Raw genomic sequence first — 23416 nt, 5'->3', positions numbered from 1 at the left:
TATTCGTTTGTGCAATATTGGAGATGATCGGAATATTATTTAAATTGGAACCATTTTATGTTATTTGAGTACGTAGCCATCAAACATTCCTGTGAGCATGCCGCGACGCGTTACAAGAATTCCAGGTAATGATTACATGAATCATGGTATAAAGACATTAGTATCTCTAAACATCCTGATGGGAAATATGTTTATCGAGCCTGTCATACGACTGTCAGCTAGAACGACACCCGCTCTCGTTCGAAATTACGACTTACGGAGATTCAAATCGATTACTGGCGCATTAGCGGTTTGTCGGTAATCTCTTATGAATGTTCAAATAATTTGTTATACATTTTTCAAAATATTGAGTAACCAAATTGTATACGTGTTTCAAATTATTTTTTCTCTGTTTTTTTGATATATAACCATTTTGATTTTTCGTTAGGAGTGTGCAGAACAAGAATTTTATCGGAGCCTAGATTCGAATGCGCGGAGGGTTCAATTATTATAATCGTACGGTAATTTTTTTTTTTTGATAATTGGAGAAATTTACACGTGTTGACATATACCCTAAGTACGATGCAAATACGCGATAAATTTCAAATCTTGAGGAAAATAAATATTACGACTGTTATTATTTCATCATATGAACCTTAAAAAGTCAGTTGGGACGAAATAGGTTCTTGAGTCAGAAATATCATCCTGACAAAAAATGGCCGCGTATTTTCCAAAACAATGAAAGCTTTTTCGAAGTGATGTATGAGCATAAAGAGTCAAAACCTATTTCTACGATTTTTTTTCCGGAAGCGCCGAGTCATTCAATTTTGTTGCAAAATGAGCGCGCAGTAAACTTGAAGACTCAATATCTCATCGACGGTTCTATTTGACGTGGAAAAATGATTCACAGCACATTCGCGAGCAGAGAGGATAAGCTTCCGTAGAAAACTTTGGTTTGTCCGGAAACATTGAACATTGTAATTCTTATTAACTAACAAATTGTTTAACGGTACCATTTTTTGGCGAGGCTTCTACCATTTTATACATTCTGTGAAAAATCTTTCCGATTCCAAATAATCCGTCGGGTTTGACGAGGAATTTCCCATTCATATTCATTCCGAATGACCATACATTAGATATCTGCTATCGGTAATAAAATATTGAACACGGTGAAATTTAGAGTGATTCGTAAAAAATCAATATCTCAATTTCAAAAGAATTATCTCAACTTTTCGGATTATTTAAGATGATCAGAATTTTTAATTACACTATTCCATTTCATCAGATTCGACCATTCGCTTTAAACATTTTTGGGTATATTGAGATAGCGCCGACACATGGTTGTAAGAGAACAGAAAAGGACCCATGTATTTGTATGAGTCCTTATATGATAGAGAGGGCAGGGCACGAATTGTGTGACAAAGTATATTTTTATCGACAAGTACTAATCATGTTATGGATTCTGCGTTGAAAAGGCGAAACAACCAAATGAACACGCTTATATTGTACAGGATAATCCATCGTAACCGTTGGACGGTCGCAATGTCACATGCAGATCGACATGCCGCGAGGATATCTTCATGGAGTGGTGAACTATGTTCAAATTACATTACGTCGCAGAGGATGTTAGAAACTCTTATCAAACGGGAGAAGGAACTGTTTCGCATAACCCGCAGCTTCATAGTTACCTCGAATTTCGGATACTATTTCCGTGTAGTCAGTATTTCAGAGGGAATAAAAATAATCCTCAACGTCGATGTCAACAATTGTTTCATATATCCATAGTAACATGAATAAAGTGTTCCAAAATTGTATATAATCATTTTTTGAAACCCTTTTCACTAGTAAAATAGCTTCGGACATAAAATTATTTCATTATTGTCAATAGAGTTGTGTGTAACAAGCGATGTACAATTTCAGAATGATTCCGATACAGTAATACCCCGAATTTACGATATGGGTCATTCCGGCATTGACGGCGTCAGTCGAAAAAAACGTAAGTCGGGGTGCACGTTTTATACAACTGTATGATGTATATATATTGTAACGTGGCGTTTCAGAGTCACCCGTCACAAGGGCACACAACCGTTATTATTTCTAGTTAACGCGTCCTCAGCAGGGTACCCCAACCGAACTCAATACAAAATAGGCAATAACTACTTTTAACTAATTCTTTCTTTGTAAATTCTGTATTTCGCGATTCGGCACACGCTAATAAGGTACTTGGACGACAACGATCCCGACCACTGAGGGACCAATATTTACCGTTTCGAGCTTTCGACGACTTCGCCTACCAACAATCTAATCAGACTATACTAGCTACTTTGGAGCACTTCTATACACCTGGGGTAGCATCCACTCGAACCTTCCGTATCGCCTCGACTGCCGGTGGACAGGGAGATAAAAATCCTCCAGACGGCCGAGGGCACCGCTCCTCAAGGAGGAACCAGCCGCCCGCCCTATCGGATGCCGTAAGGGTGGCGTGAAGGGCAGACCGTAGCCTGCCATCTTCCGACTTACCAGCCTGGTGCCAGACCGACCCCAAACCACTACGTCCAGATTGATAAAGCCATCGTTCCAAGGATCGACGCAGCCTTCCTGTCGGCAAGGACTAATTGTGTGGGTCGTGGTCCAGGGTTTAGCCAACCGTCTGACTGCACGACCTCGGGTATAGGCAGCCGGTTACTGCCTGTACAAAAGCCGGTGGAAGTGAAAAGTGAGGCGTCACTCTCCACTCGGTAATTCTGACCGAGAGGCACCCTGTGTATGCCTCTGTCAAAGAAGTCCCCGATGATAGGCAACCTGGAAAGTAAACCGAAGCAGCTACTCAATCGTACGAGTTAGTGTCAATGACGAGATCACGAGCAGCACATTACGCCACATGTAGCGGTAATCCTCGAAATCGCATGACCACGCCGTAACCAATATTCGCCACAGGGGGATGGCTTATTTGCGGTAGGGGTCAACCAACCAATCAAAGGGAAGAAGAATCACCTCACGACAACCGCGAGATCGGCGAGCCGAACTCCGACCTCCTTCTATTCTACGCTTGACCTGCTGGGTGACAGCATCGAATTTCTTTTCTCCTCCCGATTCCAGCTACCGATACTTCTCCTTTTACCGCTATCGTTTCCCTATCGTTTCTATCGTTGATCATCCCGCTACCGTTTTACCACTACTATCGTTCGTTCTATCGTTAGATTTTTCCTATAAATCCGTTTCATCCTTCCTTTTTTCCGTTTCGTTTTGCGAATTCTAAGTTATAATTGAAAATAAATTCAGTGTTGTGTGCCTGAAGTCACCGATTAAGGTTAGGCTTCTGCCTCTGTATTGTATCGTTACGAAGTTGCTCATAATTTCTATTCTTTCTTATGGTATTTATCGACTTTGTGTGAATCATGGTCCACGGATTAGAGTTGCAGTAAGCCGCCGTGCGACTGCATGATTTCAGTAATTAATTATTTTCGTGTCTGAGCGACCTCGTGACTGCCGAATAATTATTTCTTTTGTATTTATGACTTTTCTGATTATTTGTGAATCTCTATTAGCCTGCTTCTGTATTTTCTATCGTATTTTGAGCCCTATTGGCTTTACGTTTCATTTCATACTTTTTGGTAATAGTAATGTGCCTTATATTTTATTTCTGTTATTGCCTATAATATTTTTATTTATTTTTGTGCCTATTGTATCGTATATCGAGTTCCTTGGAGTACAAACGAGCGTAGAATCAGCCTCTAGATATTACCGCACCTTTTTTTGCTATTTTTTATTTTTTTTATTTTTGTTTGATGTAATTTTATTCACAGTTTCTTGTGGTTACATTTATACATGGTGCCGTTTTGGCTTTTGTTGATAAAACATGTGTGATCATATCCTGGTGATTGTGTTGGGTTTGTCTTACGACGCTGCTTCGTTGTTTGTTGTTTTGGTGGCTGGTGATTTTGGTTCGGTGTTTCGCGACTGAGGGAGGAGGTGATGATGATTGAGGTGAGATTTATTTACAAATGATGTGATGGTGGGCATTGCTAGTGACGCGGTGGGGTGAGTACGGAGTTACGCAATCGTGGGACCCCGTTGTCTATCCCGGTTAGGTTGTTGTGTAGGGTTGCTATTCTTTCCAGGTGCGATTTAAAGTTTGTTTTGGCTTTTTCGCGATAGCTTACTTCGTCAAGCATTTCGTATGGGTCAGCGGTTGGGAAACTCCTTGGTAGGTTTCCTGCTATTTTGATTTTTTTTTTTGTAGGTTATTTCTAACTTTTTTAGGTTGTTTTCGCTGTACAGTGGATAGAGGCAGCCTAGGCCGTAGTCTAGTATGGGCAGTATGCAGGCCCTTATGAGTTTGTGTTTTATGTGTTTGTCTATTTTACTGTTCCAGCTTAGGATCCCAGATAGCATGTGTGTTGTTTTGCGTGCTTTGTCTGTGATAGTTTTTGTGTGGCCTGCCATATTCAGTGTGCAGCGGAGTTCGATGCCTAGGTAGCGGATGCTGTCGCGTATCGGGATGTGTACGTTGCCTATTTTTATTGTGCGCTGGTTTTGTTTGTGTCCTATTATCATCGCTTGTGTTTTGCTAGCGTTGCACTGGAGTCCCCAGGACTCGTAGTACTTCGTGAGGGTTCGTGTCGCTTTTTCGGCTTCTGATTTTGCTAGTCTCGCGTTCGTGGATTCTGATATTATACAAGCGTCGTCGGCGTATTGGGCTAGTAAGCTGCATTCTTCGGGGATGTCTGCGATGTACGCGTTGAAGATTACCGGGCCTAGGACCGAGCCTTGGGGTACTCCGCATTTTTGTGTCTTTGGGCCGCTGAGTTCATTCAGGTATTTGCCGCGGATTGTTCTGTCTTGCAGGTAGCTCTGTAGCATTTTGATTAGTCCGGAGTCTATTTCTTTTCTTGTCAATTTTGTGTTTAGGGCGAGGTGGTCTATGCTGTCGAACGCTTTTGACAAGTCTAGCGACACTACGCAGGCGGTTCTGCCACGGGACTTTACATTTTGTATGAAGTTGACTGTTCTGGTTAATTGGGTTGCCGTACCTAGTTTTTCGCGGAAGCCATGCTGGGAGTTTGGCGTTAGGGATTTTATTGCTTCCATTCTGTTGAGGATGATGCGCTCGAGTGTTTTGCCCAACAGGTAGATTAGTGTTATTGGCCTGTAGGAAGATGGGTTTTCGGGCGGTTTCCCGTGCTTATGCAGGAATATGCATGTCCCTGTTTTCCATTCGCGTGGAAAGTGATTTGTTTCGAGACAGTAGTTATAGATGTTTTTGAGTGTTGTGTAAATGGTGGAGTGTGCATTTTTGAGTGGTTTAGCTGTGATGCCGTCCGGGCCTGGGGCTTTGCCGTTCTTGAGTTTGGATATTGCTTTTCTTATTTCGGTTGTGTTCTTTCGTTCCAGGGGTTTGCTAGGCCAGTATTTAGTGTCGGTTTTCAGCTCGTCCTTGACGTTCGTATGCGTGATCATGGCAGTGTCGAGGAGTTTTGTTGCTACGTCTTTTTGCGAGTTGCAGTCAGGGAAAATTGGGGCTATTGTGGGCGGTCTCTTCATGGCTTTTTGGATTCTCCAGAGTTTTTTGTGGTGGTCGTCTTTTGACTCGATGATATTCGACCATTTTTTATTATTGTGTTCTGTCAGTCTCGTCACGCATTCTGTCCTAAGTTCGTGATAGGTGTTGTGGGCTATGAGGAAGTTTTCGGGGTTTGCGTATCTAGTTTTCATGGCTTGTCTGGCTCTGTTTCTGCTGCGGATCAGGTCTTTGATTTCCGGGGGAAGGGGATTGTTGGTGCCTGCTGTTATTTTTGCTCAGTTTGGAGGTGGTTCTTTGGATTTTTTCTGTGATTGACTTAATGGCGATGCTTAACTCTGCTGTGTTGTTGACTTGTAGTGGGGGTATTTTTGTTTTTTCGCGGAATTCTGTCCAGTTGACATTTTTGAGTGTTCGTCTCGCTGGTTGGGTTCGTAGGGTCTCAATGTTTATTGTTGTGAGTGTTGGTCGGTGGTCGCTTCCGATGTCTGTCAGTGTTTCGAAATCGCCCTCGCCTTCTGTGCACATGTCTGGGAGTGTGTAGTCGAGTATTGTGTTGCGGGTCAGGATGTCCGGTCTGCTGCCGTTGTTGATAGCGTTTAGTATCGTTCTCCCTCTGTTTGTGTCTGTTGAGTGGCCGAAGTATCTGTGTCTGGCGTTCCAGTCCCCGCATATGACTATCTCTGTTTTTCTGAGAAGCGTTTCTAGGTCTTTTGTTATCTTATTGTAGAGCTCCGGGTTGGAAGGTTTGTACGGGGCTGCGTACATTCCCACTACTGTTATTCTTCTATTATTTTCGAGTTCAAGTGTGATAATACATGACTCAAAATATTGCATCGACGCTGTTTGGGTCCAGTGCAGGGATTCATGTATGTACATGTTTGTGCCTCAGTTTTTGTCTTTTTTGTCTGAGATTTTGCAGTAGTTCGGGATGTTTGCTTTTATTTTAGTGGACTGTTTTACCTCGTTTATTATTATTATGTCGGGTGTGTATTTGTTTGTTAGGTCTATGATTTCATGCATTTTATTGCTGAGACCTCGTGCATTAATTTGCAATATTTTGAGTCTTCTTACCATACTTGGGCTATTGCGGTTACTATTGTTGTGATGGTGCTTCGTGCGCCACTTGTTTGGGTGTTTTTCAACGCTAGAGTAATAATGTCCATTACTTTCAGGACTGTCGTGATGTCGTCGTTGGTGATACCTGTGGTTTCCAGTAGGCGAAACGTTGCTGCGGTGATTTGATCCATGTTTTTTTTTCCATGTGTCGATTTGTGCTCGGTGTGCCGTGTCCATTCTCGGTCGTGTTGTTGTGGGATTAGGCTGTTGTTGGTCCTGTGTTGACGGTGTTGAGTTGTTTGGTTCTGCTTGTGTTTGTGTGTGAGGCTCGCTCTGTTTGGTCGTTTGGGGGGTTCGCGTCGGGTGTTGTGAGCCGATGTGTTGTTTCTTTTTGTTAATGTTGCTCTTGGTTCTTGGTTGTCTGGGTTTGGTGATTGCTTTCGCGGCATCGGCGTAGGACTTTCCGGGATCGTTTGACATTCCTGCTTTTTCGATGATTCTCTTTTGCAGCACCTCCCACTGGGTTGAGTGCGCTGCGTGTCCGGTTTTGTTGCATGCGGTGCAGGTTAGTCCATCTTGCGTTATTTCGGATGTTTTGATTGGTTCGTATTTGCAGTAGGCGGCTCGGTGGCCGATGCGGAGGCACTTGTTGCACACCAGGGGTCGTCTGTTGTCTTTTTGTTCCTTGTATTTTTCGATGTGTACCTTACATGCTTCTAGGTATTTATGTTCGTAGATGTATTTCAGGTCGACTTCTTTTGGCAGTATGACGAGTGTTGACATGCCGGAGGTGAACTTTATGACTTTAATTGGTTGTGCTTGCCGGTGTTCTTCGATCATCGTTTTCAGCTCTTCTTCGTCGTAGTCCGTGTTGGGGAATCCTTTTACGATTACTTTTTTAGTGCGGTCTTCTTTTTGGCCGTACGAGTGGTGTCTGATTTTCTCTGCGTCGAGCCAGTTGTCCATGGATATCCATTGTCGCTGCGTCTCGCAGTCAATTCGCCAGTTGCCCTTTCCATCGGTGCGAAATTTGGCGTTTATCTTCTTCACTTGTTCGTGGAGAGCCATGCGTCTGATTTTGTCCTTTTGCAAGTCGGGTTTTTGAATTATGATTGGGGGTGGGCGACCCTTGTGGTTTTAGTTGTTGGCTACGTTGCGTTTTTTCGTTGGGATCGGTTCCAGGTTTTCTGGTTGTGCCGACGAGGTATGGGATCCGAAGTCTTCGAGGTCTATTGTGTTTGCGTCGGTTGTTTCACCTTTTCTTTTTCTATAGATTGTGTTCGTTTTGGTGTTTATTATAATTGGGCTGAGTGCGGGGTCTGCAGTTCGTTTTTGTGTTGGGAGAGGAGTTGCGCTTACGGGGTCCATGGTGGATACGCTGTCTGCCCCTTCCCCTTTTTGGTTATCGGTGCCACTTGCCACGCTCGTGCCTGTTTGGATAGTGTTATGTTCGCTGATGGTTTATACTTTTACTGCCCGCAAGTTACGTGCGGTAGGGTGTGAGCTTACTGAACCGGAGCGTTAGCGGAATACGTCCGCTCCCGATCGCTGCTCGATTCCGTCCTATACATGCCTTCGTTGCCGTCTGTAAAAGACTCGTGGATATATTTATTAACTGCAGCGGCATTACGTTACGAAATAAGACAGCGTGCATTATCGGCATAAGGAACTCTACCGACTTTACGAGATCGTTTAATCCGATTCTACCAAATTTCTCACGGAAAAATGACTGATCCCGCTACTCCCGATAAAACGACGCTTGATGCCGAAGCCGGCACATCGTCTTTACAAATACCGAGGGACGAAAGACACTGCCCACAATTGACGCATGAAATCGGAATGAGCGCGGAAAATAACATGTCGCTAAATAATACTTCTCCCGCTAATACGCATGATTTATCGTCAAACCAAAACAACGCTCTAGCTATCGACATCAGAGGTCCTCTGGAAAACCGGACGCAAAATGTAAACACTGCGCGAGAACACCTCCTGATACTGCCTAGCTTTACCCCGCGTCGCGAAGCCCCCCCGTTCCATCATAACAAGCCGCGAAAACCTTTCGACTCATTCCCGACAGCTTAACCGCCGCGTTTCAATAACAATACCCCAAATACACTCGCCGCACACGAGGTTATGCGAAAATGGCGAGGTTATGCGAAAATGGAATTTAAAATTTGCAGGATCGCGTGATGAAGATTCGGAAGCCTCCTTAACGCGAATAGAGGAGGGTAGAACCTTATTCAATTTACGCGATAATGACATCCTAAACAGTCTCCCGTTTCTTCTTTCTGGAGTAGCTTTGTACCAGTTCCGAAACAAACGACCCCAATGGCACAGTTTCTCCGGATTCGAGCACACTTGGCGTTATAGGTTCGATGATCCAAATTCACAGTTTGCATCGCGTAAAGAGATCCGTAAACGTACGCAGGGCGAAAACGAGCCAGTCGCCGATGTTACGCCCCGACGTACCGCCTTGGCGTACCTTTTTCAAAATTCCATCTCATTTCATTGCTTTAATTTCTTCAATGCACAGATATCATTTCATCAAAATCTCATATTCTAATAACGGCGAGTTCCACCCCTCCTGGCAAAAGTCACGTAGAGACCAACGATGATCCCTAGTATAAGGTTCAACTTTATTCTATTTATCTGGTACCAAGAACTGAGATAGGAAACTGCTGAATTAGCATCAGTAGCGCTCAGCCTGGAAATATCCCTCTTTTTAAATTAAAACTATAATCAATAACTAGGATAAACCACTACCTTTAGAACCACCAAATTAAAATAGATTACTTATTGGAATGTATGAATGAATGTGTGAACATTGCATGCAAATATCTTTTGTTCATATTTTCGATGTGTCACCGACGGGATTGAGAATCGTCGGAACATCGTCGAAGAGCGAGAAGTAACGCTGACCATGTGGATTTGGGCACCAGGAGATCGCCCTCGCACCTCATTGGCTAATTACCGTTGTAACCAATTATAACTGCAGCTCCTTGGACCCTCGGGCCCAAGAAGCCGCGTCTTTCGTCTGTTAAGTCGCGAAGTGCGTGGACGTAAACCCGGATTAGCCCTCTCGAGCAAGAGTAGTGTTTGGAAAATCTGAATTGTGACCGGCCTAAAGTCTCGCGCTAATTCGTCAAATTCGAGCATTCAGTTATTCTGTTAATTGCAAAAGACTCACTATCTTCTACATTTCCATCCTTTCTGTTCTTTACTAAATCTCGTCATTTCGCGAATAGACATTTTTATGATATTCCATTTTCCTTAGTTAAAATTGAGTTCGGCCCTGATTCAAGCGAATCAGGTAATTCTAAGTAATAATAATAATAATTACACTATCATTTTTAATAAATAATCGTTCCAATCAATTTTAACTCATCATCAAAATCAGAAAACAGACACTTTCAAACTTTCGATAACAAGATATCATTCTAAATTCACAAAGACTAAGTGACCAACGTTCTACATCATTCGATTCATCAACTCTTCCAAATTTGAGGTGAGGCCCCCTGGTCCGGCATTCTACCGACGCAGACCGATACGATCCGACGGCTCTCAATCTCGTCGACCGATTCACCAAAAAGCTAAGTCAATCCGAGTGTTAATCTTCAAAATTAGACGAATTTTTGTTTCACCTTGATAATCAAAAACTACTTCAGTAAATTCACAACAACCAAGTCTAGAATTGGTGGCTAGCTTCACTACCCCCAATTAAATCCTACTTATTGTATCCAAGTATTAACGAATAAGAAATAACAATTATATATATTTATAATCGATTTAAGATAATCTGAAAAGAGAGATACAATACAACAATCACGACCAGCTAGTTATAACCATCGTTCAGAGTAGATGTTCCTGGTACCAAATAATAATATCCTCTAGGATAGTATAACACATGATTTTTATAAACTTGAAGACTTTATAAATTGTTATTTTCGGCTCATATATCATCATTACCATTGATTGTTACCAGCCATTTCGATAACCAAATTGGAATGGAATATACTTCATATTTTACCAGTCAAATTATATTAATCATTTATTTTGAACGACCTTCTTCCTATTTTTATTATTGTAATTGCCTCAACCATTTAAACAAACCTCACAGACCTGTACAGGTCTATAGCAACACGATCCTACAAATTACCGGCTTATCGAAAGGTAGGTCTTTCTCTCAGTTTTAATTATTATTCATTGTCGTTACGTGGGAGCTAAATTATTCAATTAATCATTAACTACCACCGCTCAGTACACCCTCACCCCCACGTAACACCGACTACCTCACATATATGCGTGCGTATTTTGATCGGTCAAGTCCCGGATTTTTCCACGACGAGGAGATGGGCTATGCCTATCGAAACCTGCTACCGCGTTTTCAAGTGTTAATAAGACGGGGAGATCTTGAAGATCTTGATGATTTAGAGGATACCGCCCGACAATTAGAGATGAGTTTTGCGGCAAATGATAATCACCAAGCACCACCGACTCCCGAAAACTCACTGCTACCGGATCTAGCAAATCGCGGAACACGCGCTAACTCCCGTCAACCGCGATCCGCGTTAGCCCACCTAAATCTAGAGGATGAACCAACAGATAACGTTAATGCTGCGTATCAAACGTCTAATCAAGAAAATCAATCAAACTCGAATGTCGATAGAAAACCCTCGAATCCTAGACCTGACACTCACAATGACCAACGACCACCTAGGAATAATACCAGCAACCGGAATAACTACAGTCAGAATGAAAACCCGAGTAACGTTAACTCGCCCGTAACTTCTACCGCTTCGTCTACCGTTGTGTCTACCGATTCCAATCCATTTCTTCCGACTACCGAGCAAACAAATGCACGCGCACGTCCTAGATTTGCATGTTACAATTGCCAGCAACCCGGACATCATCACCGACAGTGCACCGCGCCGCGCACGAAATTTTGCGTCACGTGCGGGTTGACGGGATACACCCGAGCTACATGTACCCGGTGTGCCGAAAACTATCAGGGGAACCGCGCGCAAGGGCAACCTCGGATCCCAGACCCACAATAGAGCCCGAAACCTCGCTCGAACAAATTGTCAGACCTTGTTCTTTAACTACCGAAAATAAGATTACTAACGAAATTAATAATACTACCGAAATTAATACTACTACCGGTCCACCTACTGAGCAAACTGACTTCTGCAGTCCAGTCTACCCACTTGACGGGAAACCACTGTTATTTTTGACTCTCAAAATATGCGACTTACGGGTAACGGCTCTATTTGACTGCGGTTCTTCACGAACCTTTGTAAATTCAAAAACTTCAGTATTGATCGAATCGAGAGGTTTCCTAATTTGAAAATTGCATATTGGAGCAGTCGTAACGGCCGCTGGCCGAAAGGCTGACGTCACGGGTGAAGTAATAGTGCCGATAGAATTAGAACGGACTATGTGCGATAATCAAGTTCGCGTTATACCTTCCCTTAGCTACGATTGTATTATGGGTTTAGATTTCATTCACATATTCGATACAATAGTAGATTTTACAGAACCTAACTGGTCATTCAAATATAACTCTCCCGTAACTTACAAATTTCAAACGCACTCACGATTTACTCCCGAAACACAATGTAACGGAATTGCAGCTCTGACCGACAAGCAAACCGTCAAATTACGGAACTTACTAAAAACAGAGGTAGCCCCAGCGTCCGACAAAATAGGTACGACTAATTTGGCCACCCAGCACATAGACTTGGGTGACCAACCCGCGATTGGACAACGAGCGTATCGAGTATCGCCAAAAATTCAAGATGCTATCGATGAGGAAGTTGACAAAATGCTCGCTTACGGAATTATCGAACCCTCACACAGCGAATAGGCAGGTCCGATTGTAATGGTTAACCCTTCAGGACATGGGTTATGAGATTTTCTCTCATGCTCAACGTAGATCTCAAATATCTTTTAAAATTCAAATGGAAAGACTACTTGAAAATTTTTGTATCTTCCTATAATTTAGTTTTCTAGATACACGTTCACTAAAAACTGTTTTTTTTTTTTAAATCAAAATTGCGAAAAAAAATAATTTTCTGGAGAACATGAGATTTTTTCTCATGGCCAGAGTATTAAAGGGTGAGAGATTTTAGCTTTCGTTTCTTTTCGGCCTAGTTCGGGTCGTTCCGTAGTATGCGTCCGCAATACTTGTTTACATGATACATGTACCTAAAGAATAATTGTGCAATGTTGTGCTGTGTTATCTGCTTTCAAAAATGTAAAATTTATGATTTAATTGTTGATATTCATTAAATGAATATTATTAAAAGGTGTTAAATAAACGTAAGTCAATATTTTTGTTTTATATATAACCCTGACAAATACATTTTATGATTACTTAGATTTAAGTTATTTTGCATTGTGAATATTTAATTGAAATTACTTTAATAATAAATTTGAGCAATTACTTTACCTTAAAAAACATTGAAAATTATAAATAAATGATATTTTCTTAAGAAAGCTGTATTTAAAATATACTGAGCGCATGCGCAGAAGCCATGAGATTTTTTCTCATGGCCAGAGTAAATAATGGCAGTCAAAACACCCATGTCCTGAAGGGTTAAAAAACCAAATGGCTCCCACCGTTTTCGTTCCGACTTCCGGCAAGTAAATCAGGCATCCAACAAGGACGCGTATCCGCTACCGCGCATGGGCAGCATTCTGGATAAACTCCGATCCGCCCGATATATTTCAACTATCGACCTAAATCAGGCGTATTTCCAGATTCCTTCAACTCAGGCGAGTCGCGAAGTAACCGCCTTCATTGTACCCGGTGAAGGACTTTTTTATTTTACGCGGATGCCGTACGGATTAACTGGAGCACCGGCTACGTTTCAAAGGTTGTTAGATCGCTTAATTGGACCAGACATGGATCCGTACGCTTTAGCCTATTTGGATGATATTATCATCGCCACAAAAACATTTGACGAACACCTCGAGTGGCTACGAGGCGTTCTACGAACTATCCGACACGCGAACCTCACGGTCAACCCTGATAAATGCGAATTTTGTTGCTCTGAAGTTAAATATCTCGGCTTTATAGTTGACGAACGGGGATTACAAATAGATCCAGATGAAATAGCTCCCGTTGTAAATTATCCGGTCCTACGTACAGTAAAACAACTACGTCGATTTTTAGGAATGGCTTCCTGGTACCGAAGGTTTATTCCAAATCTTGCCTCGATAACCGAACCACTGACGCGACTCTTGCGAAAAATCCAATCGTGGACTTCGGCTGAATCGCAATCTTTCGCTTTCGAAAAAATTAAAAATCGACCAACTACCGCTCCAACGCTATTGTGCCCTGATTTTAATAATCTTTTACACGAACTGTAGAAGATTATGTTCGTAGTAAGAACTGATTCTAGTAATTGCGGACTAGGCGCTGTCCTAACTCAAGTTGACCAAGACGGAGAACACGTAATCGCATACGCGAGCAAAACTCTATCGTATGCTGAAAGAAAGTACTTCGCTACCGAACTAGAATGCCTCGCTGTTATCTGGGCAATCGGAAAATTCCGCCCGTATATCGTAGGGTACCATTTCACGGTCGTGACAGACCATAGCAGCCTCCAATGGCTTCACAAGCGAAAGAATCCTACCGTTTGGTTAGCTAGATGGTCCCTTGAATTACTTGGCTACGATTTCACTAACGTATATCACAAAGGCGCCTTGAATCACGTGCCGGACGCACTCTCTCGAATCCCGGAACCTGATATCATCTCAAATTCACTTCTTACCGCCGATGAAGCTACCGCCACTATTGTACCAGATCAACTAACCTGGTACAACCGCCGGAAACGCGACGTCGAAAACACTCCTGGAATATTCCTGGATTGGAAGATAGAAAACGGCCACCTATACGTTCGACGCACGGACCGCACAATCGGAACATTAGTCTAAGACCTAAACGCTTGGAAATTAGTCATACCGGAAGAGCAACGCGAAACCATTTTACAGGTGGCTCACGATGACCCTCAGTCCGGTCATCCCGGAATAGAGAAAACCTACCGTCGTTTAGCCACCCGTTATTATTGGCCCGGAATGTACCATACCGCTACCGAATACGTAAGGAAATATGACACTTGTCAAAAATGTAAAGTGGCCCAGACTGCCCCCGTGGGTTTAATGGGAAGGCGCGTTATAGAACAACCTTGGATCGTCGTAGCAGCCGACATAATGGGACCATTTCCCTCGAGTAAATCTGGTTTGCGTACGTACTCGTACTGCAAGATCTCTTCACAAAATGGATTGAATGCGCTCCACTTAGAAAAGCTGCCGGACAAAAGATTAGCGAAACTTTCACAGTTTCAATACTATCGAGGTGGGGAACTCCCCAAACACTACTCACGGATAATGGGACTGAATTTAATAACCGTACAATCAAAGAACTCACGGAGACCCATGGCATAAAACATACCACGACACCGCCGTATCATCCGCAAGCCAACCCGGTCGAAAGGGTTGACCGTGTTCTAAAGACCATGATAGTTACCTTTTTGAACGACGATCACCGAGAATGGGACCGACACCTCTCAGACTTCCGATTTGCGTATAACACCGCGCACCATACCTCACTCAATACGAGTCCCGCTTTCCTAAATCTAGGCCGCGTACCCGAACCGATCAATTCCTACCGACGATCAGCTACCGATAAAATCGAAATGAAACCCACACCTCCGAAATTATGGACAGAACGAATGACACATATCCAACTACTTCGGGACTGGGTCACGGAAAACCTGGACGACGCCTTCGCTAAGCAAGCGCGATATTATGACCTCCGACGACGAGACCAAGCTTTCACTGTTAACGACCTTGTGTTAAAACGACAGCACACGCTGTCATCTGCTACTCAACATGTTGCTGCCAAATGGGCACCAAAATTTAGTGAACCCTACCGGATCTTCCGTTTTCTCTCCTCGGTGGTGGGTAAACTACAACAGGTAGATGGGAATAATGTAGTGGGACAGGTGCATGTGAAAGACTCAAAGATCTATAGAACTTAGTCCTCGTAATTCAACATACTAGATCATGGGAGACGAGGTTCTACCGCCCGCTTATGTCCTGCGCGGCTAGCGCCGAATGGAGCGGTTCGCCGATTTCATCGAGCTACTGCCAACTTGGTACCCCGACCTCGCTCGCGAGATACGCCTCGCGTATATCGAGGCCGACGAGGATTACCGGGCGTTCCAACCCAGGTAGCATTTCATGCGCCGTCAGATCATGCAAGATCTTGATCGGCGGCGCCATGCGGCAGAATAATTCATGATTGCTGTATGGCGACGCAAAACAAGCGAGGAAACAGCAAAGCTATATGGGACTGTCAAACAGAGCTTGCTGTAGCATTCATGCGACGTCTGCTGCGATTACGTTTTTCGTACTTCGCAAGCTTCCTGCACGTACGCGCTTACACCCTATATATTACATACAATAATAGCGGGAATCGGGGAACTTGGGCTTCCCAGTAAAACGTGTAAATATATAGTCGACAATATTTTATCAGCCGTAAGACATACACGTGCTGGAAGGAAAACAAAAAGAAATACATTACCTCATTTCACCGCGTAAGTGTTGTTTCAAATTATCTTTCAAAATCAATGCACATATGGAGACCTGCATGTCGTGTCCAAATGTTGTCATATAATACAATATTACCTATATTAGCTCACTTTTTAAGCTAAATTTTTGGCCATTGCTATTACTTTTACGTACGAAAGTGATATTTCGTCTAATTTAAAGTCACGTAATTCTCAGAGATTTGTATTTGTTGCCTTTACTATTACTATATGCAATGTTATTAATAATTTCTGTAGCTTGTCTATGTACATGCCTGAATCATGATTAGGCTGAAACGAAACCCCTTTAGTCAACCCACAAAGCCAACGGCGTAATCGTTTGAATGACTGTAGAATGGCGAGGCATGCCGATGCTAATCCTTATTTACGTTACAATATCGTCAATAATGATAGTTCTGAGGAAATATCTTTGAATAATGGAAACGTTGCAGCATCTATTTTACCAAATGACAGTCCTCCTTACGAACCGCAAAGTTCAGTTACGTGGAATAACTTAGCTCACGAGGCGAAAGATAATTCTTCCGAATATGGGTGTTCAAATTCAGATGCTATCTGTGAAGACGATGGTAACAGTCAGTCTATGGGTGAAGAGGGCAGTACTCGATTAAAAAATTGCTTTCGAACACAGTTGGCTGATTGTTTTATTGAGAATAACATCGACAATGTTCAGGCGAACTCAATACTTACAGTTCTGAGATCACATTGCTGTTTGGCTTCTCGTCCAGGAGATGTAAGAATATTGATTGGGACTTACGCTATATAATACGTTACGCTATGTTCAATGCAAGGTTTCGATGATTTTTTACGCAAATGCCTTACGTGAGTGTCGAGCAATACCACAGCCACATGATAGTACAGAATTTGCGAGACTGATGCAAGGGGCAATTCGGGGCGCACAAAAAAGATTGCGGGATGCAAAATGACGTGCCAATCGCTCTGTCCATGTGGAGGGTCGCAGACAAAAATATATAGCTGAAATGGCTCATCGTTACGAGGTTGAACACCCAGGACATTGACACTGCGGAATAAGAGACCCACAATTTGCCTATTAAAGATTCTACGTGTATTCAAACATACGTACCTATGTACTTTGTTTGACTAAGAAATATTTTAGTACGTATAGCTGTGATGTTAGTTTTTATGTTTATGCTGAAGCATAGTATTTATAACTGGTACTGCAGCTGTGATATCCACAAGTGACATGTAACTATATGTTTTCCAATGAAACCTTCCACATATATCAACAAATGCGGCGGGTTTGTACTAACATAGCTATAAAATAGCTAACATTTCGATACTGTGGACGCTTTTGGTATCTGGTATAAATTTTAGTCTTCTGACATTTATATTGTTACGTCCAGCATACCACTTCTCTCTATTTTTCCTACTCGCTAACTCTCCCACAGTTCTTACATTGATCTCATGGTCTCTGTCCTGTCCTCTTATCTCTACGTAGTCTCACGCTATTCACTATCGCGCTTACTCATCAAATTCCATTCTCTACTTCTAGGATTGTCACGCCTTTTCTGCACCCGTACGTTTCACGTCTCGAGGGGCACTCCTATTCTGACTCTCGACAACTCCACATCTAGACTTCTTATATATCTTTCCGTACCACACCATTCATTCCTACCGGTATCTCAAGTTATACGCAATAAACATATAATCGACATATCAACATACTCAAGTTTATTCAATCCTCATCCTGATTTCCGGTTGACCTGAAACGTAAAAGCGAAACCAACCAGGTTACTCCTTCCGCTCAGGAGTGAACTCTACTCACGGACGTAACAATATAAAGTATTAATTTTTATCTTTTGATTACAAATACTTCATTATTATCTACTATTCTACTCGTTTGATATCAGTTTATCAATACTATTATGAACTGTAGTTGATAATTTTAAGCTACAACGTATAAAAATGTAACTAAAGACATATTTTGTGACGTTGCACCTAGAGTGCAAGTCACAACAAACCCCAAACCCGCGGGGAAGAGCCGAACGGGTGAGCCCTGTCCCGTCGGGAAAGACCCGAACATCATCGAAGCCCCCCGACGCTCGGCAGAGCCGAGCGCCACATTCAGTACGACAGCACCCTACCTGCAGGATAGACGGAACCAGAGAAAGAACGAGGAAGAGAGAGATAGAACGAGAGAAAAAAAGAGAGAGAACGACGAGACCGGGAACACAGACGCCCCACTCAACACCGTTACACACACACGCCAACGACACCAGGTCAGCCTGCATTATACCGCCGATCTGCTCCTCCCCTCGCAATACCGACCCTTTCTACCTCACACTCCACGTCCCGCTACACCACCCCATCCCCTCGCAATACCAACCCTCCCGACTTCACACTCCCCGGCACCTCACCCACTCTTCCCCCCCCCCCCCCCCCGCGCGTACCTGTAAGTTAGTATTAAGAAACGCTAAGGGCTGGGGCGTGATCAGCCCCCGTTCGAGTCTACAACCCTTTGTAATTTTTTCTTAGTTTAAGTCGGCCCCTTTTGCTCAAATATACACATCAAGTTTTACCAATTATATCCGCCCCGTCTCTAATTGTCTCCCCCCCCCCATATTATTCGTGCGGACTCAAAACCCGTCACAAATTGGCGCCCAACGTAAATTACCCACATTTTTACCCCAAATCCAAACAATTAAGAGACAAAACACAGGAATAAACGCTAACAAAGTACACATAGACTCACGAAACAAAACTACACAGTCACGAAAATTCAAATAAAGACAGTTGAACACACACACTACCAAACACGATACACACAATGGCAGACCACGGACACAGGGAACCGCAAGGCCTAGCGCGCGAACACATGGACATACACACACCCGAACGCAACCAAAACAACTCGACACAGAGCGAGCCGCGCGCGACACGAGATCAACAAACACCGACCCAACGGCAGGAAATAAATAGACGATGCACGATAAATTCACCAAACACAATAAATATAATCGATGCAGCTATCATAGAGAATACACACAATTTACACAGTACACAAATTCAACACCAAGAAAGCCCAGAACCAACAAATCCCACACAAACATACAATACAATCCCAACACCTACACACACGCAAACTAACACGGTAACCACCAATCAAACGAACCGACACTTCACAGGAACAGACACATTTTTAGCCACCAACACACGTAACACACGACTTATGCAAAACCTAATAGACCTCGAAGCATCACCAAGCGACAGAAACGTATACGAAGATCCACACATATACAGCACACAGTCAATACACCCCACAAACACAAACCACACATCAAACCCAAACAGTACATACTGGAACCAGCCAGCAATGGCAATGAAAACAATACAAACATGGAACATAAAATACTCAGGAAACACAAACGAAGACATAGACGAATTCTTACAAAATCTCCGCGACTACCAAACAGGTTATGAAATACACGACACACAATTAATCAACAACCTCAGCCCAATACTCGAAGGTGACGCAAAAAACTGGTACAGATTAAATAGAGGCAAATGGCGAACACTGGAAGAATTCGAAAGAGACATTACACACGCATTTCAAGACATACAACATAGGGACAGGCTAGAACAAAAAATCAGAAATTACGTACAAGGACCAACACAAAAAATCACACAATTCCTAATACAATTTAGAACACTACTATCACAACTAAAACCACCATACCACCCACGAACACAACTAGACCTGGCATACAGAAACATGAAAATAGAATACAAGGCATACATAAAACCATACGATTTCGCGAACTTCGACCAACTGGAAATGGCCGCAAAAGAATGGGAAGCAAATATCGAATGGGAAAACACGAGACAAACAATATTAAACAACTACACACACCCGCGAGAAACCTACACACACCAAACACACCACACACAATACATCCCATACAAGTACACACAAACACAACCCCGCCCAGCAATACTCCCAACACCAAATATACCACCGGCACTCACAGACAACATACGACGAAACCAAACAAACCAAAACACGCAACAGACTCGATACCCCGCAATCACGTATAACTCACCACACTACACTCAGCAACAAACACAAACGAATCCAAACACAGGCACAACACCACGCAGATGCTTTAACTGCAACCAACCCGGACACTTCAGATGGCAATACACACAAACACAGAACCAGGGAAACGAGTAAGGGTTGACCCAGCAAGGGTGGAGGGCAACCCCAAAAACAACACAAACACACCCGAGACAGTAGCACCCACAACAGATAACAACAGAACGGAAAGTAGGTTTCACATCAGAATCGAAATACACGGTCACGAATTTAACGCACTAATAGACACAGGCGCAACACACTCATACCTAGGCGCAGAAGTAATACAAATACTACACAACACAGACACACAAATAAACAACACACCCGACAGAACAGCTACAATGGGAAACGGAACACAGGTGACGATAGAAGAAGCAGTAACACTCCCAATACGCCTCGGCAACATAACAAAGAAAATTAATTTCGGATTAATACCAAACTTAGGCTCACAAGGTATCATTGGGAACAGCGACTTAATAAGATTTGGAATACTAATAAATTATGGAGTGATAAACATTCACACTACAAACAGACGCTAGCGGAACAGGGATAGGTGCCGTACTAACACAATCTCTCGATGACGAAGAGCATGTCATAGCCTACGCTAGCCGTGCGCTAAGCGAGGCAGAACGTAAATACTCGACAACTGAGAGAGAATGTTTGGCGGTACTCTGGTCCATAAAAAAATTCAGACCATACGTGGAAGGATACCATTTGAAAGTCATTACAGATCACCACGCACTGAAGTGGCTTAGACAATTGAAAAACCCCACAGGCCGACTTGCACGATGGGCACTAGAACTATTAGAATACGACTTTGACATTACACACAGAAAAGGTACAATGCACGACGTGCCAGACGCACTTTCAAGACGACACGAAGACGAAGAACACATAGACACAATAGAAGACACGACAGACAAGTGGTACACATACAAAAAAACACAAGTACAAACACGCCCAGAGAAAAACGAGTCGTGGCGAATCAGAAACAATCAACTATACTTCCACCGCCCGAACCCCCTACACTCAAACCTCCTACCAGACACAAACCCATGGAAACTAGTCATACCTAAAGACAAAATAACACACATACTACACGAAAACCACGACGTAACACAAGCAGGACACTTAGGGATCGAAAAAACATACCAACGAGTAGCAAAAAAATATTATTGGCCAGGGATGTACAGAGACACAGTAAACTACATAAAAAAATGTGACACATGCCAAAGAACAAAAACAATACAAGCGCGACCGGCAGGACTAATGGGCATGAGAATTATCGAAGAACCGTGGACAGTAGTAGCCTCCGACATCATGGGCCCACTCCCACGATCAAAAAAAGGAAACCAATACATCATAGTGTTCGAAGACCTGTACACTAAATGGGTGGAAATCATACCGACACGCAAAGCAAACGCCAAAACAGTAGAACAGACATTCCACTCACACGTAATATCACGATGGGGTACACCACGCATACTACTGACAGACAACGGCACACCATACATAAACAAACTCATACGCGAACTGACACAAAAATTCAACATAAGACACGCAACAATCCCCCCATACCACGCACAAGCCAACCCCGTAGAGCGAGTCAACAGAACCGCTAAAACAATGATCCAAGCCTACGTAAACAACGACCACACAGAATGGGACATACACTTACAAGACTTACAATTTGCAATCAATACATGTACACACACATCAACTAAACACACACCAGCCTTTTTAAACCTAGGAAGGGAATTAAATCCCACACAATGTCTAAGAAATCAGTTAGAGAACCACGACGAAGTAGAATTACAAGACACAGACAGATGGACAGACCACTTGAGACGACTACAAATACTTAGAGACGAAGTACAGAGGCACTTGATAGAAGCAAACGAAAAACAAGCACACTACTACAACCTACGAAGACGAGACATTCAATTCAAGGAAGGAGACATAGTACTAAAAAAGAACCACACACTCTCATCCGGACCAGAACGAACGACAGCTAAGTTAAATAAAAAATTCATAGGCCCATACATAATCACTAGAAAAGTCTCACCCACAATATACGAATTAACAACAGAGAGCGGTAGAAATATAGGAAAATGTCATATAGAAGACCTAAAATTATATACATAATCAAATAACACACCCCGAAAATAAACTAACATGTGTATTCACTCCACAGAAACACAACATGGAAAATCACCAAACAAAAATACCGGCCCTGATGACGCTGCGACTGACGAGACCGACGACAACGACGACACAAACAGAAAAAACACCACTATTTCAAACACCAGGACAAGCCCCACACCCACACAAATACGGACGCGACGGCACACACCAGACGGAGACCCGACGAACCCTACTACCGACACCCCCCACATACAGAAAGGTAATACAGACCACCACGACGACAACACACTTAACAACCACTGCACCCACAGCCACACAGAGACACTCACAAACACACACAACGATGACCACACACACAAGTACACCCTCCGGACCAAGGCAATGCCCGAAATGCAACGGGCTGGTCCGGGGCACCAAATACACAGAACACATACAAACATGCACACACACTAACACAGACACACCACACCCACCACAAATTATCACACACCCACAAACAGTTACCCACACCACACGAACCACGGCCACACACACGACTACACACCCACCCACCGAGAAACAAACACCCCATACAACCACACGCCCCACACCCACACCAACACCACGGTACACACCACCCCCAGCATCACCCTCTCAATGGGCACACACCAGATTCGCGAGACCACAAACAACAGAAGACAGAATCTTACAGACATTCGCCAACATGGACAGAAACACAGAATCGACACAGACAAAACAAACATGCAAACAACACACAGGACCACACCCCGAGATAATAGCCATAATCGCAAGTTTAGAACCAGCAAGCACCCTATACGACGAATTACGAGCACAAAAAGAGAGATACATGACCAGACGGGCACACGAACGCACAAACACTGACGAAACAGAAGCCAGCACCTCAACACACCAACCACACACCACACATCAAACAGCACCACACAAAACACAACCCCCCAACACACCAGACACCGACAGCGACACAGATTCCACCACCTCCACCGC

The 23416-nt window shown here is 43.2% G+C and overlaps 1 long non-coding RNA gene across 1 annotated transcript; it reads left to right on the top strand.

The window, feature by feature from the left end:
- Positions 1 to 22580: 22580 nt before the first annotated feature.
- On the top strand, positions 22581 to 22770 carry LOC124221419 (uncharacterized). The gene is made up of 2 exons (XR_006883811.2): positions 22581 to 22670; positions 22723 to 22770. It is a non-coding gene; the product is annotated as an uncharacterized lncRNA (long non-coding RNA).
- The last annotated feature ends 646 nt before the right edge of the window (positions 22771 to 23416 follow it).

The sequence above is a fragment of the Neodiprion pinetum genome, chromosome 6 (genome assembly GCF_021155775.2).
Source record: "Neodiprion pinetum isolate iyNeoPine1 chromosome 6, iyNeoPine1.2, whole genome shotgun sequence".
Classification (NCBI taxonomy): Eukaryota; Metazoa; Arthropoda; class Insecta; order Hymenoptera; family Diprionidae; genus Neodiprion; species Neodiprion pinetum.
The sequence above is the reverse complement of the archived record's forward strand: the minus strand, read 5'-3'. Positions and strand labels throughout refer to the sequence as shown.